Raw genomic sequence first — 16,424 nt, 5'->3', positions numbered from 1 at the left:
GTGAGTAATCTGTGGGACAGAAGCATCCATCTGATTTTACTACAAGTGTTTCATAGGTAGCTTACGGCACCGGTAATATGGTGGATGAGATATCCATCATGTTTTAATAAACTGTACCCTCTGCCAAACCAAATAGCCCTAAGATGTTTGTTTTCTTCTGCATGTGTAATCCTTTCGCCTGTCGACTGTTTGGGGACTCTACCTACATCTGGGAGAATGATCACCTCTTAAATACATGAATGCAGTAACCAAAATATGAAAAGTGGCAAGTAAGCAGTTGCTAAGTGTCTAGGTGGTGCAATGTTGCATCATGTGTGTAATAACTATTGATTTGTTTGACTTTCTAACATTCCTTTTTTTTATTTTAAACAAATCAGTAAATTATGTAGCTGATAATAGGTTACATGCCAAGTGTCGAATATACATATCTTCCCAGAAAACTCAGCCTCTAGGAATCAAAGAAGTATGAAAGCCCTGACAACTTTGCATTTACCTGACAATTTGTGTTGCCCATATTTCTTATTTTGCTGGTACCACCAAATCCCGCTTCTGGTGCACATAGTCCCTCTTCAAAATTGCATTTTCTTTCAGCAAAGTTCAATATTTCTAGCTTCAAATATTTCTAGGTGAAAATCCTGAAATTAATGTGACATCCAGAATGGGAGAATTCTGGAAATAGTAAATCATTTATTAAATATATGAAGTGATTTCTGAGCATACAAATATAGTAACTAGGCCATTTCTAAGAGGTAGATTCACATATGTTTTGCGCTGGGTTAGCGTCACAATAAGTGAAGCTAACCAGCACAAAATGTTTTTTTCCTAATTCACTTTCCAGTCCAAAACATATTTTTTTGCGCTTGAAAGTACTCTAAAAGTAATGCAAAGCAGCACAGATTGTCCTCCAAGTTTTTGCTCCATACAGATGGACCTATTTTACGTTGGTGTTTAAAAGCCTGATATTGGTTTGCAGCGTTCCAGTTGCACCTCTTACAAATATGCAATCCAGACATCCATGTACAAAGTGCCATTTTCATAACCAGTACTCTGTAGATGGCTTGCACTTCAGGAGCCTCAGCCCCCTTCTGCTGCCTCCTCCTGTCATCCGGAGAGGCCAAGAGGGCTGACCTGCAAACTGGCAGTGTGCACGAAAACACCTTTGTGTTTTCATGAATACTGATAAACTAATTAAAAAGCGGTGTTGGCAGAGGCAAGGGGCATCACTGGTGGTACTAGCGGGGAAACGTGTCACTAGTTTATACTTTATATATATCTGAAGTGCACATTTTTAAATAAAATAAAAGTGTATTTTGGATTGTTCATTTTACCAAATTCTATAATAGCAGTGCATGGAGTGGTCTCTATTAGAATTATTACAGCATTGCTAGGAGTGGTCTTAATTAGAATTAGTGAACTACACCCTTTCTGCCCTTACAATTTTATTAATGACCCAAGTGGCAAGTCAGTTGTATTGTTTCTTCATTATAAGCCTTTATTTTTATAGACTGAGCAAGAATATGGTCTATTAAACAATACATAAGAGAGACTGTTGTGACGAGTTAATCCTGAACTGTATAATTTCAAGGTGCTCTCAAATGTAATCATCATGGAAAAGGAGGCATAGGGAAGAAACATACTTGGTTGTTTGGTCAAGCTTGAAAGCCAGGATTGAAACCTGGTTTTCTGATTAGACATTGTGTATTTCAGATCCCTCCTTTTTCCCTTCTGACAATTTTATTAGGGACCCAAAAGGAAGGTCCGTTGTCTTGTACCTCTTATGCAACGCTGTTTTGTTTCTATAGATGGAGTAAAATTATTGTCTATTAGTCCATCTACAAACAAGATTTGTGTGCAGGGTGCATCCCGAACTGAGTTATTTTAAGGTGCTCTTAAATGTGATGGTCAAGGAAAAGGAGGCAGAGGGAAGAAAAGTAATTGCCCAAGGTCAAGCCGGGAAGCTGTGACTGAAACCATGGCCTCTGGATCATGGTTCAATAAATGGGTTTTGCCCTTGGTCCAACAAAAGCTTCTGACTGGCCTTGGAATGTTATGCAAGGTTTTTTTATAAGAAGGGGCAACAGCAGTGGACCCCCAACACACACACACTTCATAAAACAGGTACACTTGGGGCAGAAACAGTGCCTGCGTCCCTCCTTCAGAGTCCAGATTCAGCTAGGGCAGTAGCAGTGTGTGCAAGCTTCTCCCTTCGCAGGACAAGTACACATAGGCCAGCAGCAGTGCAAGCTTTGCTTCCTAAAGCAACAGTTACTGCAGAGCAGTAACAAAGCTAGCCTCCCTCTTCCACAGAAAGCAGCACGTGCATCCTTCCACTTCCTGCAGAACAGATCCAGCATGGCAGAGTTGTACAAGCTTGCATCACTCACAGACAGATTTCTGGAGTGGGTGCTTAACTCACTCAGAGAAGTGAGTGAGTGAATGTGCAGGTTCTGACACATTCCTCACTTGTGTGCTGTTCAGCATCCTGAATTTCCTGCTGAGGTAAGTTGTAGACTTGCTGTTTATGTTGATTCTTTGGTACTCCATTGAAAATGAAAGTAGCTGCTACCCACTAGGTCACTGTTATTTGGAGCAGCCTCACTACAGCCTAAGCACATGCTCTAAATAGGCATCAAAGTGCCTACCTCTTCCAAAAGGCGTGGCTGCGCGTGCAGCAGACCTTGTACCAACCCACCCTCAGTGCTGCACCTGCTTCACCTTTGGGGACCGGAAGTCGTGGCACAAATCATGATGAGCAGTTGCTGCAATTCTGATCCCACCAAGGATATTTCAACTTCCCGGAGGGGTTCTGATGCAGTGCCATTGCAATAGAAAGATTAGAATAGAATCGAAGATTGATATACCAACACTAATTAACAAGAATTAGAAAGATAATCAAACACAGTAGCTTGTCAGAATTATTTTCTATTGTAGCTCTTTACATTCAAGACAAACATTCTGAATTGCAATTTATAATAATTACCCATAAATGTTCTATACCAGTTGATTTCTATTAAGTGCTACATCAATATTATATTGTTTATTTTTATTTCTTGAGGACGGTTGTCCTCCACTAGTATATGGAAGTAATGACTTTGGACCAAAGTCACAAAGAATGTATGACAATTGCAGTTGTACAGATAATCCTTAACTTGAAGCACGTCTGACTCTTGACATCTGCAACTTTCCAGACTCAAAAGCTTGGGCACGTAGGCATGTATAAATTCACCAAAGTGTACATTTTCAAATGGGTGACTATTCTACATTAGTTCATTGTTTTCCCAGGAGGGTAAAACTTTTCCCCTGACTTGCACCATTTTAAGGGAAAGGGGTCTCTCCGCCTTCACTTTATACAATCATATTAACTTTCGAATTTGGCTTAAGTGCGTCTACAGAAAGCTAAAGGAGTAAGCTGCCTGCAAAATGTGTATGACTACCCACAAACGAGTTTGTATAAGTTTGTAGGTGTTCACTCCCCTTTTACAGGTGTACCCTCACTGGAATACACACAACAAATCCGTGTAAGGTTTATTCACTCTTAAGACTTAGATAATAGTGCATTCACGCTTTGTGAATCACAAAGCTGAATGTGTACTCGTAAAGTAAACTATTCTCTTTCCTAAATTCTTTGCGAATCCGGTCCATTGCCGCAAGTCAGTTTTCGTTTTTGCACGACTTTAAGAATGGACTTATCATTTTAATTTTCTTTTCCAATTAGCTATTACAAGTTGAAACCTTTAGAATTGTTCAAAGTCTACTGCATACTTTTCTTAAACGTAGGAATTTAAGGTAAACAAAGATACTGCAATATAAGGGTCGTGTTATCACTATTGTTTGACCTTTTACCATCTATGACTGGCAAGTTGTATATTCCATAAAAAAGAATTGTTTACCTTTCTAACCTACTTGTATATTTCATAGCTTAAAGCTTGAGAAAGGAAAGAATCCAGAAAATGCTTTTTTTTATATATAAGTAAGACGTTCGCATTCCGGATATGCCAAGAATTGTGGCTCATTTAAACTCATGACGCATATCAGAATAGCTGCAATTTTACGAAGGTGACGCAATGCACAGCAGTCCATAAAAAGGAAACACTCAATCACGTCCGATTTCTTTCATGAAACAATGTCTTCAGTGTAAAGCTCCTGCCAGGAGTCGAGGAATGAACCTTGGCTGTTTGGAAGGCCGGGTTTAGAGAAGAAGCCACAATGGGGTCTGGAGCTTCAGGGAGACGATATTGGCCCACAAACCTGCGCCTTTTTACAGTACTGTGCTTCAGCCCTGGTGAGTGCAGGCACCACCGTGAGGCGAGTCTCTTCAAAACAGCTTGAAAAAAAGGCTTTAAAAGAAGCTGATGCTCAACCCATTCCCTTGGAAAGCAAGAGCTGAAATGGGACCTGCATATATCCAAGAAGAGCTCTGTCAAGACTTCCTACCTCCTGTAATTGATGTTTTCAAAGCGCAGCGCCCCTCAATTGGCAATGCACTCACTCCCATATTGAATAAAATAATGCCTGTGTGGCTAAACGGAGATCTTGATGAAAAAAGTAGCCACATTGGTGGTTTTACCAATAGATTACTTGATACTTGGCATACATTATATAATCGAAGAAAAGTAATGGCCCAGGGCCTGCAAAGAGAGTTGAATATGCAGGTGTCCAGAGGATCGAGGGTTCTTATATGTTGCCAAGGTGTAGTTGCATGGACGAACCCCCTTCCCTCGCCCGCCCTCCCTCCTGGAGCCAGTCTTGGCATATTTCCCTCTTTGTCGACACAGATGTGTACTGCCTGCTGGTCGAGTGTAGAGCATGTTCCAGGCAGTTCCTAATCTTTAAACTAATAAATGCAGGTTTACAAATAATTTCCTTTGGAGGTCACTTGTCCCAGTTGCACCACTGATGCCACCCGCTGCCTGGACGTTCCTCAAGGCCAGTACCTGACCTGAATTGCAGAAAACCTAGCCCTTTTCCCACAGGGAGTGTTGGCGGGTTCCCTTCCCGATAAACAATGGTATTGCACAGGCAATTTTACAGCATAACTTTCACTTTCATTCGCTAAAAAGTCATATGCTAATCAGCTACATTCTCAAAGGGCTCCCGTGCTTTCATGATGCTGTTTGTGGAAAATGAAGGCTGAGGGTGGAAAGAGCTTTTTCGGCTTCTAGGCTCTAAATTTAAGTTGCACAGACTGGCAGGGTGCAAACTCTGTACACAGCATTGATGTTATCATGCAGTAACACGCACCCCACCAGTACCATGCAATTACGGGTTAATTCTCCAGAGTGGGGAAAAATTGCGCACCCGGTTTTCCTATTCAAGAATTTGTAATGACTGCCCTAGTGTGCTGCCATGAGAACATTCTACTCTATTTCAAGGGCCTCTGAAAACTGTGTTAGTGTCCAACATTGGCTTGGCATTCCCTATCCCTTGTTTCCCTCAATAAATAAATAATGATTGCCTCCAGCGTGAATCGTCACCCGAATGATCTTACAATGGTGCCCACTCCACCAGACTGTGCAAAAACCAGCCTCATCTGAATGCATGCAGGGGGGTCCTCAGCAGTCAGAAGCCAGGTGGCACCTGTCAAATGGGGCGGAGTTGTGCTTTGCTCAAAGACGTCGCTGTCATCTGAATTGCTAAATTTGCCTCACACCAAAGTATGGCATGCTCGGTGGATGGGAGCTTTTATTTATGTTTTAAAAATAATGGATTTTAGGGTCATGCAATTTTTGGAGGGGAAGCAAAGCATTGGGCTTATGCCAATGTTGTCATAGAGTGGATATAGAAGACTTAGTAGTAGAAGACCTCGACGATACGTGTTTCCATCTGAAAAAACCTTCATTTACGCTTTCGTGGAATCAACCAAGGGATTCCTGGTGGGCATAAATGGATTTACTTTGAGGAAGGCTCCAACATGAGTGCAGAACAATCTGCAGTAGTAAATCCCATACAAGGGGTGGGAAGTGGGTGTTCCAGGGTGTGGTTTGACTTGGAAGTTTGGGAATGCCCATAGACGGATACAAGTTGAGAAATGTGAGGATTGTGTTGTATTAAATGGTGTGGTTGTGCAATCTTACTGTGTAATATGCTCGCAAAACTGTCTTGGATCCAGTCAGGCTTGTTTGTAAAACCTTTCGCTCAATCCTGGGTAGCTGTGACTTCGAGCAGCAAGGCTTAAAAAGCATTTAGAAGCACCAAACAACGAAAATAGCAAGTCACACAACACAAAAGTATTCCAACACCAATTTATAAACATAGATTATATTTTAAATACATTATTATACACTAGGATGAGCAAAATCCACCAGAGGGTTCCTAAGATATACATTTTAAAGCAAAACGTAATTCGCAGCTTTTTAGGCCAAAGTGCAAATAAGCATTGGTAATTGTAAAGTTTAGAAACTTTTGAAAAGTTTGAAAGAGCTCTGTTCATCTACTCCAGCTCGAGTTGGGTGACCAAATTCAACAGGGTGTAAATCAGGAGGATCACAAAGTGCATATAATGTACATAGGTCAATGGGTTACTGCTTTTGTCAGACAGATCCTTTTGTTACTTGCAGTTTTTGAAGTTAAAATCCTAACATAGAACCGTGAGCTATCAACGTGTCAGTGAAAGAGCTACATGCAAACTACATGGTCTAGATTACAGCGTTATGATTTTTTCAGGTCTTTCCTTATCCTAATGTTGCAAAAAGGTTTCATTTGGGTAGACATCAATTCTTATTATTAAAGAGTACCTCCAACCATGGTGTTACGTTTTAAATTCGGAGTTTGTGCTTCTCCAGACCAAGCACTCTTGTACTATCCTGCCTACCAGTATGGATGACGTGACTCATACACCTTGTAGTCCTCTGTCTCATTTAACATTTCCTACACTGAATTATAAATGTACGATTGGCTGTCTATATGTAATGTGTGTGTGATGTAAAGTGCTTTGACACCCTGCACTGGTATGAGTGGTGCTACAAAACTTATTAAATGCATCTGAGTGTGAGTGGTTATGAGACTTGAGGGACACTGTTAAAGGGTGGTAGTGAGGGAACCTGTGGCGGAGGAGGTCATTGGGGACGCACCAACAAACATTGTCCCATTGGGCACCTCTAGTGCTAAAGCCGGCCCTTATTGGGGATGCAGGATGCTAAGGATGCTGAAAGATGCCCTGGGTGCTGTGCGGTCGACAGGAGTGTCCTTGCAGTTATTCCTCAGTCTACAGGGATAAGTGGGGTGACTTTGGCCGCAGAGTCTGTGTCTTTCAAAGTCCTCTTTGAGCAGGTAGAAGGCAAGCTGAGGCTTGAATACTGGTCTCCGTACACAGCGGTTCCAGCAGTATCCTTTGGTGAAGGCTGGTGTCCCTCTTGGGTGAACACTCTGGGCTCTGACAACACTCCCGGGCAGGACTGACTCAGGGGCAACGTCTGGCCATTGAGGAGCAGACTCCAGGGGTGCCCAATTGCTTTTTGCAGAAAGTGGCTACTGACGCCGCAGTGGGCTTCTTTAGCTTTGATAGCTCTGACTCCAGGGGCTTAGTCAAATTGCAGACTTTGGTCTGGGGCTCGGGAGTGACTATTCCAGGAGCCACCGGCACAGTCCTCTCTTCGCTAGCCCATGGTGCAGCAGGTGCAGTTCAGCAGATGGTGCAGCCTCTCTTTCCATTTCCAGGGGTCAGCAGGGCAGTCTTTCTTTGGTCCTTTCTCCAGATATGGCGTGATATGAATTTCAGGGTGCATGGGGTGCCTTATTTTTGCCCAGAAAGCGCCCTGGGGGGGATGATGTGTTCACTAGCCAATGGGCTATCAGGATCCCTCCCACCCTATGACCACTTCAGGCTGTGTGGCATCTAGGATTGCTAGATCTGTTCTGCCCACCCCAAGATGTCTGAATATTTCCTAGGATATTAGGAGCTTGGTAGCCCACCCTAGAGGTGTGGCAAGCTGTGGAACACACACCCACAGGAAATCAGTTTAGACACTGGTCTTCCCTTTCTGTTCCCACCCGCAGTCTGTCTACCTAAATAAAGGGGCAAGCCTTCAGGAGTGTGATTGCCATTAGGCCTCTAAAGGCGGCTTCATCTTTGAAGCTTAAAGTTTGGGCCTACATCCCGAGTGGCCTCCTGAAAGGGAGAGATAACACCTCTCCCTGTAGCAGGCTTCTAATGTTCCTGAGCCTGGGCGTCGTTCACACAGCTCCCCAGGAGGGCAAAAGGCTGTCTGGTGACCACCAACTGTGCAAGGCAACTGGACAAAATGCGTGTAGGAAAGTGCCACTGTTTGTATGGTCATCCTCACATTTTGCTCCAAATGCTGATGGTTATGGCTCTGATAGTGCACTAGACCCTAGTGCCTGTGCTCTCTTCTAAAACTGTTATGTTCAACTTGTTAATGTCAAATTGGCAAAAAAATACCCCCTTATAAGTCCCTAGCATATGTAACTGGGGGTACACAGGGCCTTGGTGGTAAAGGGATCCCCAGGGTTGCAGCAGGAGTTTGTGCCATCCTGGGCGACCCATGCAAACTACTGACAGCAGGCCTGCCATTACAGACTGCAGGAACAGCACACATGCCTTGAACCCAACTGTGTCCTCATCATACAATACAATACAGTACATTTGTAGAGCACACAGCTACCTCCAAGGAGGAGTCCCGGCGCTAGCGGAAAGGATCACCCAGAGAATGACAACAGAAGAGAGGCTATTTGATACATGTACAGGAAACTAAAAATAGTGTTTTTAAAGATTTTCTAAATCAGTTTCTGATGGGCTGCTACTCAGATCAAGAGGAAGTGCATTCCACAGCCAAGGTGCCAGGAAGATGAATTATTTATCTCGCTTTCTGGCCATGTGAATACTGGGGATTTGAAAAAGTTTGAGGCTGTTGGATCTCAACGATCTCTCCTGGACATACAGTTTGGAATGGCGCCTAAGGAAAGGAGGACCCTTGTGGTTGTAGGCCCTAAAGGCCAGGATAAGTGCTTTAAACTGGATCCTCTTGTTCACAGGAAGCCAGTGAAGATGACGCAAATGTCCTGACACCAAGATCCGAAGGGGGATCTTGAAAATCAGACGAGCAGCAGCGTCCTGAATGGTTTGAAGACACAGAGTCAGAAAGGCCTGCAGTCCCAAGTACAAACTGTTGGAATAGTCCAACCTAGACGTTATAAAGGCATGGACGGTCGTCTTGAAATGCTCTATGAGAATGAGGTGCAGCATCCTTCTCAGAGACCTGAGGGTGAAGAAACAGGTGTAGGATAATGCCTTAATCTGGGGCTCGAAGGTAAGGTCTGAGTCAATTCCACCCGAGGTTTCTTACTACTGGAGAAGGATGGGGGGGGGCACCCATTTCCACTGGCCACCAGAGGCTGGTGGGAGAGGTGAGCTTAATGCAGAAAAAGAGAATCTCAGTCTTGTCTGAGTTAAGTCTCAGACAGGTTGCATTCATCCAGTCCACCACATATTTATGGCAGAGTTTGAAGGAGCCAAGGGATGTGGGCAAATTTTCCTGGAAAGCCAGAAGGAGTTGCGTGTCATCAGCATATGATATAACTCTCACTCCCCAGGATTCGACTAACGTAACCAGGGGCTCTAGATACATATTAGAGTATGGGGTTAAGAGTCAAGCCCTGTGGGACTCCGCATTCTAAGGGTTTAACCTCCGAGTTAAAAGGGGGAAGGAAGACAGCCTGGGAGCGCCTGCTAATAAAGGATTTGAGTCAAAGTAGTGCTCGACCTCTGACACCAATCTAACCAAGTCTCTCCAGCAAAATAGTGTGAGAGACCACGTTGAATGCCGAGGAGTGATCCAGATGCATTACAATGACTGGAGTGTTTGAATCTAGATTAACTTAGATGTATTCCGAGACTTCAAGTAGGGTGGTCTCATTGCTTTATACAGTATGGAAACCTGATTGCGAGTCATGAAACAAAAGGTCTAACTCCAGAAAATTTGGCAGCTGCCCATTTATGTTCTCTTCAATAAGTTTAGCAACTGTGGGCAGGAGTGAAATGGGTCTGAAGTTGCCAAAACCCTTAGGTTCGGTTGAAGGCTTTTTCAGCAGGGGGGACAATAAAGCTTGTTTCCAACTGGATGGAACCAGTGCCTGGTCAAGAGATTCATTGAGCAGCCTTTTCAGGCAGGGATTCAGCAAAGGTGTGGCAAGATTAAAGATGGCAGGGGGGCAGGGGTCAAGAGGGGAGCCTGGCTTGCAATTTGTGAGCTCAATTGCAGATTCCTTAACTGTAATTGGGGCAGCGCTAGACAATAATGGACCAGAAGAGGTGTGAGATGATGTTCCTTGATTATTGATGCTCCGTCCAGGAAAATGGAAATGCTCAGATATAGCTTACATTTTCCCATGAAAGAAGCCTTAGAACCCCTTGCAAAGCTCCATACTAGGGGTGAGGATGTTCTTATGTGCCATGGGGGAAAGAAAAAAATTGACCACTTTGAACAGTTCTCGAGGAAGATTTGCAGCCTCTAAAATTGGCAAGACAATGAATGATTTTTGAGCCATCCAAATGGCTGCATGGTATTTATAGAGAGTAGACTGATAGATCACTTTTCCCCCTTGTCATAATTAGATATCCATTGGCAGTCTTTTTCATAGGGATTTCTCCGCCTTAAGGGCATCAGAGAACCAGGGTACAGAGAGCTTAAGCCTCTTGGAGGAGTGGGCTTTCCAAGGAGCAATGATGTCAATAGCCTTCGTAAATCAATCGTTGAAACAGGATACATCCTGTTCTATGACCTGAATCCTCTGGCAGGTAAAGGACTGGAGCGACTCCAGAAATGGCAGATTAGTAATTTTGTGCCAGGGTCTGGCCATCTTCTTTGTTAGTCTTTGCGGTTCTAGGGGAGTCGGGGTTACAACATTAAAAGGGATCAGAACATGGTCTGACCAACTAAGATTCAGAACTGGTTTTACCTTAACTGTCAGTGGGTTAGCCAAGACCAGGTCATGCATGTGACCAGCGTTGTGAGTGGGCATCTTGATTAGTTGCTAGAGATTAAAGCTTTCCATTGAGCAAAGGAATTGCTGAGCAGGTTTATTATTAAGGTCATCCACGTGGAGGTTAAAGTCGCCTAATACCATGTAATTGTTGTGGAGCAGGGATAGTTGTTCTATAGTGTCAGTCAGGAGCTGTAAGGAGGCAGCTGAGGAATCAGGAGGATGAGAAATAATCAAGCCTGATACTGCAAAGGTAGGGGCCAGAATAATGGCGAACAACATGCCTTCAATGTTATTAATATTAGTTATTTTTTAAACAGAGCAGGAGTAAGCAGTGTGGTGTATAATAGCCACACCACCCCTGTTTTTGTCAGTTCTGTCAAAGTATTTGATCGAGAAATCCTGGGGAATGGCCAAAGCAATATCGGCAGCTGAACTGTCTTTTAACCAAGTTTCAGTAAGGAATAGTAGATCCCATTTGTTATTGATTAAACGATAGAAAATATCAAGAGCATGTTTAGGTAAGGGGCGACAATTTTAAAGGCCTGCCAAAAAGGAGGCACGAGGAGGGAAGCCAAGAGCTCTGTCCTGTGGTGCCTGTAAATAGCCCTTGTTGTGTTGTGGACTACAAAGTTTAGGGGCTTTAATGGAGAAGCTGCACTCAGAGCAATTGAGTCCCACTCCTGGGTTACTGACAGTAAACTCACCTGCATGATCACACAATGAGGTACATAGAGCAAGCAGTTCGGCCTTAGTATGGGTACTAGGGGGCGCATTATGGCAGGGATTACCACCAGCATGGCTGCTGCTGGATGTGATCCGGATGAGGATGGGCACATATGGGCTTGCAATGGGTGCGCCTTTGGAGTGCATCTGCGGCATCACTCTCTAGATGTGGAATCAGGTCACTAAATGACTAGAGCGTGACCAAAACAAAAAGGCGGCTCGACATCAGAATTTAAAAACCAGGAAGTGAGTAAAACTAAAGTGCCAAGTGTGCTTCACAAATGTGAATTCAAGTATTTAGCAGCAATTCAAGTATTTATCCAACCAACAGATCAAATTCTGCCTAATCACCACCATGTGTGACACAGTCACATACCCTGCCTTTAATGTGTGTAACGCATCCCTAAAAAGGCCTTCTCAGCCCAGGAGGCAGGGTGCATTATATTTATTGTGTGGACATGTAAGTGCAAGTCTATGTGTACCTATAGTGGCGTTCCCCATTGGAAACCACTATATGTGTTAGTGGTCCATAAGATAACATGGGCTGCTAACCATGTACCCTAGAGATTGGCAGCTCTGTGATGGTACCGCTAAAATACGTCATGTTTGGTATCAAACAATGTGCCTGGCCAACCCTGACATGAATCTCGTGACCTGGGTGACATGGCATGCACCCAGAGAACACCTTAGAGGTTACCCTCGACCGAGCTGTCTAATCCTGACAGGGTGACTGCTACGATTACACCCTCAAGGCCCTCAATTCATTTTTTATTCTAGTCTTACTCACGCGAAACATTAATGGAAGACAGTAATTCAATCACTATGTCTGAGCTGCCAGCCATTAGCAAGGCGTGTTTCATGGACCTACCGACCAAAGTGAAATTGCGCTCTCCCAACGATCCCTGTCCCCCTAAGGTCCTAAAATCTGTCTTCTCTTATTTTCCTGATATAGCCTTATCCCATTTTAATCAGTCCTTGAGTTGGGGCTTGGTTCTCAGCTCCTTCAAGGAGGCAATAGTAGTTTCACTGCTAAAGAAAATCGGTGCTGATCCATCTATCTTAAAAACTACCATCCTATATCTTTGCTCCCTTACCTGGTAAAAGTGCTTGAGGCCAACACAGATTAGTGTCCATGCTCGTTTGTGGAAGAAACAACTTCCTTGACCCCATCAAGCTGGTTTTTGACCAGCACACTCTACTGAGGTGGTCATCCTCTTAGTGGTGGACTACCTACGCAAAGGTAGCCTACAGGGCGCTGGTACTCCTTGATCTCTCAGCAGTCTTTGACGCGGTTGACCATGCTATTCTGGTGAACCGTGATGAACAGTGTCAAGGCCGCGTCCCTCCAGGGTACTGCTTGGGAGTGGATTATTTAATTTCTGAAGGATCAGTCTCAGTCAGTTAGGTTCTCTTCCTTTTGCTGTTCCAAGGTTAGGTTAACCTGTGGAGTACCCCAGGGATCCTCCTTATCCCTCTAACGTTTCATCAGAATTCCAAACATCTTTTCAAAATAAGATGTTATTTCTCATTGATTGAAGTCTGAGAAGATTGAGATTGTCATTACTTAAAGTAACTATGACTTGTCGAATTCCACAAATTGGCCTGCCACAATGGGCTCGTCTCCACAGCCCAAGAAGTCAGTTAAGAGCCTCAGAGTTCTGATTGATGAAAATTTGTCTATGAAACCCCAAGCTGTAATCTCATCGTGCTTCTTACAACTCTGCAAAAAAGGAAAGATTGATAAACTTCTTTCCTTCGAGGCTTCTACCCAGGTTATCATTGCATTGGTCATCTCAAGGTTAGACTATGCTAACGCCCTATAGTTGGGCCTTCCCAAAGGCTTGACTCGAGGACACCGATTAGTACAAAATCAGGCAGCCAGGCTTTTGTGCCAACAACCCTGAAATTGCCACATCTCCCCCCTATGAAGAAATTGCACTGGCTTGCCAGTAGAACAGCGTTCCATCTTGAAGGCCGGCTGCATTATTTTTAAATTACTACAGAGTTGTAGTCCTGCTTTCATTGCAGCTCGTATTAAAAAATATATTCCCACCGGTAATTTGAGATCTTCGCACTTGAACTCTCTCACCATTCCTTCATTAAAAAGAAAGACACTTGGCGGCTCCAGATTCTCTGTACTCACCTCTCGCCTTTAGAACACCCTCCGATCTGATATCAGGTCTGCACCCTGCCATTCTGAGTTCAGGAAACTCCTGAAAACCTGGCTTTTCAGACTAGCATATGATTAGACAGTATGTTGCATGCAACGTTTCTGTTACCCCTGCGCTTTGCAAATAAGGGTAACATAACATCCCCTAGTTGCCCACAGCTTTACTGTGTTATGACTGACGAACACACGCTTTCCCACACCTGCGGCCACCAATACAAGATTCTAACCTCCTTCCAGTCAGTGTGATCACTCCCAAGAGTCAGACACAAAGGCTGGGCAGGAAGAAGGTCAAACTTCCCTCCTCCTCAGATGGCTAGTGAATTAGCACATCAGAGCGGTGAGCTTCAAAGGCTACACCACCTCTGATATGCACCTGGGCTGTCCCCCTGAGGAGGAAACAGCCCTCCCCTTGCCACAGGCATGCTTGCACCCGAGCAAGGCTCAAAATGTGCTAAGCAGAAGGTAAACACCCCCAGGTAAGCTGGCCACACCTCTAGGGTGGGCAGACAGGTCTGTATACCTAAGATTTAATTCTGCCATCTATTGGAGGGTAGAAATAGTGGGTTCTTGGTAGAAAATGTGACCTACACCACTACGTGGCATTACATCGCAAGTCGTTTCAACGACTTGCGCTAGGTGGCGTGCAACACCAGGGAATGTGTTGGATTTTAGATCCAACACCTTCCCTGCTGTTGCACTAACTGGAATAGGAATAGTAATTTATACTATTCCTAAGTCCCGCGCGCCATTTAGCGCAAGTCATTGAAACGACTTGCGATGTAATGCCCCCCAACACAAGAGCTTCAATTCTGAACAACTTACTTCAAGGACGGACCAAGAGGAGACCTGTGTCGCAGACAACAGGACATTGCCCACCAGCGCAAAGCAAAAGAGGGATACTCTGTCCCTGGGGCAACAGACTTAGAATGGAGAGAAGGACCCTCGTCTTTGGCTAAAACTCAACACTCCCAAAGAGAGGGAACCTTGTGGAAGCCAGAAGTTACCTCAGTCTCCCCTGGAATGGTGGCACGAGTCCCTTGCAAACTGCAGGTAAAAACGCTCACCAGTTGTAAAAAAACAAAGACCATCTGGTTCTCCAAGGGATCGTCCAAATCCAGGTAGTCCAGTGCATTATGGGATTTGTAGTCCCATCTGCCTTGAAGTCTCAGGCCTTACTTTGCTCCCCCGAAAACAGTGAAGTTCCCAAAGCTTTTTGTTGCGCTTACCTTTGCCAAGGCTTGTTGGTCACTGATCCGGTAACTGAACCCCACATTCGACATTACAGCTACAGAAAATATTGTGCAACCATTATCCGACATCAGCAGCTGTGTAACTGGTTTTTTGTTTGCATTTTGGTTCTTGCAGCACGCTGTAAGGAACAAGACAACTCTTTGGATTATCTCACCTCGAAGTAGTTGCTCAAATGATTATAGCCTCATCAATAAATCAATAAACCTTCCTCTCGCAGTGCTGGTAGGTTAAATTACATTACTGGTGAGGATGCCAAAAAGATTTTTTTTCACTAGGAACTAAATGCTACCAATCTTACTGCAATGCCTACTCACCAGTTTTATTTGCGTTGACACAACCAACTTCAATCTGCTGGCTTCTCCATGTACAGCTAACTTACGCGAGGAAGACCAGTCAGCCATCATCTTTGTGCTGAGGTCTCTTAACACCGCCTATAGACGGAAGTCAGGGAGAGTAGTAGCTAATCACTGAGGTGCTGGCACGTGCATTCCCTGAAATTCCGCAGCCAATGAACTAGCTGGTTTCCACTCTGCCAATCACACTACAAGAGTTTCTCAACCAATCCAAGACCCCATAACTTACTGCTATTGGTTATATATGTTTCTACTTATCTGACTGGATATGTAAGTCCTTTCTGGCGCTGCAAAGGCCTGTGGATTCAGTACCAACCTGTGTTTCCGAGAGCAAGTTAAATGTAAGCAGTAGATTTTGGCAGGAGCTAAGGCAGGCGGCATATTCCCGCAATTTCACACTGCTTGTCCTGAAACATAATCAGCTGAAAACAATAGAGAAGTAGCCATAGTAAGCGTAAAGTAATACGAACACATATATTAGACGTAGGTGACAACTCCATATATCAATAACCTATGCCCATTTCAGTTAAATTGTCTAATGATTTTTGTATGATACGAGAAATGCGGATGCAGACCAAAAGCCCGAAAGCAAACCAGATATCAGTTACAACCCATGTGTATACTAAAGAAGAGTTCAACTGATAAATGTATACATATATTTTAAAGACGATGCAATAATTCACACCTTAAGTAAGAAGAGGAGCATCGCTAGCGAATCTCCTAGTATATACGGTAACTGCCTCTATTTCAAAATGGCCACCTAGGTAGCATAATACATAATAGAAGGTAAGCTTCCACGTCCCACTCTCCTTTTATTTTTATGCTTGTGGCTGTTTTAGTGCACCATGTATAGCTGCGACAGCCGGCTTAGAGGCAGAAGTCTGTTCCTGCTGCCTTGAGGTGGGAACATGAAATATTGCACGGACACCTGAAAAAATTATTTGGGAAGTTTGTGAGTTCTTGGAAACCAGTCTTATTAAGTCCCT

The 16,424-nt window shown here is 44.0% G+C and overlaps 1 long non-coding RNA gene across 1 annotated transcript in view; it reads right to left on the bottom strand.

Moving 5' to 3' along the window:
• LOC146854926 (uncharacterized) overlaps window positions 1–15,465 on the bottom strand; it is a 46,762-nt gene extending 31,297 nt beyond the window's left edge. The window contains exons 1-3 of the long non-coding RNA XR_014980768.1: window positions 15,400–15,465; window positions 15,061–15,203; window positions 494–669 (exon numbers count right to left, since the gene is read on the bottom strand). This is a non-coding gene — a long non-coding RNA (uncharacterized LOC146854926). The remainder of the gene's footprint in view (window positions 1–493; window positions 670–15,060; window positions 15,204–15,399) is intronic.
• Window positions 15,466–16,424: the final 959 nt, after the last annotated feature.

Source organism: Triturus cristatus, chromosome 4_1, assembly GCF_964204655.1.
Source record: "Triturus cristatus chromosome 4_1, aTriCri1.1, whole genome shotgun sequence".
Lineage (NCBI taxonomy): Eukaryota > Metazoa > Chordata > Amphibia > Caudata > Salamandridae > Triturus > Triturus cristatus.
Note: the sequence above shows the minus strand (reverse complement) of the source record. Positions and strands in the feature narration are given on the sequence as shown.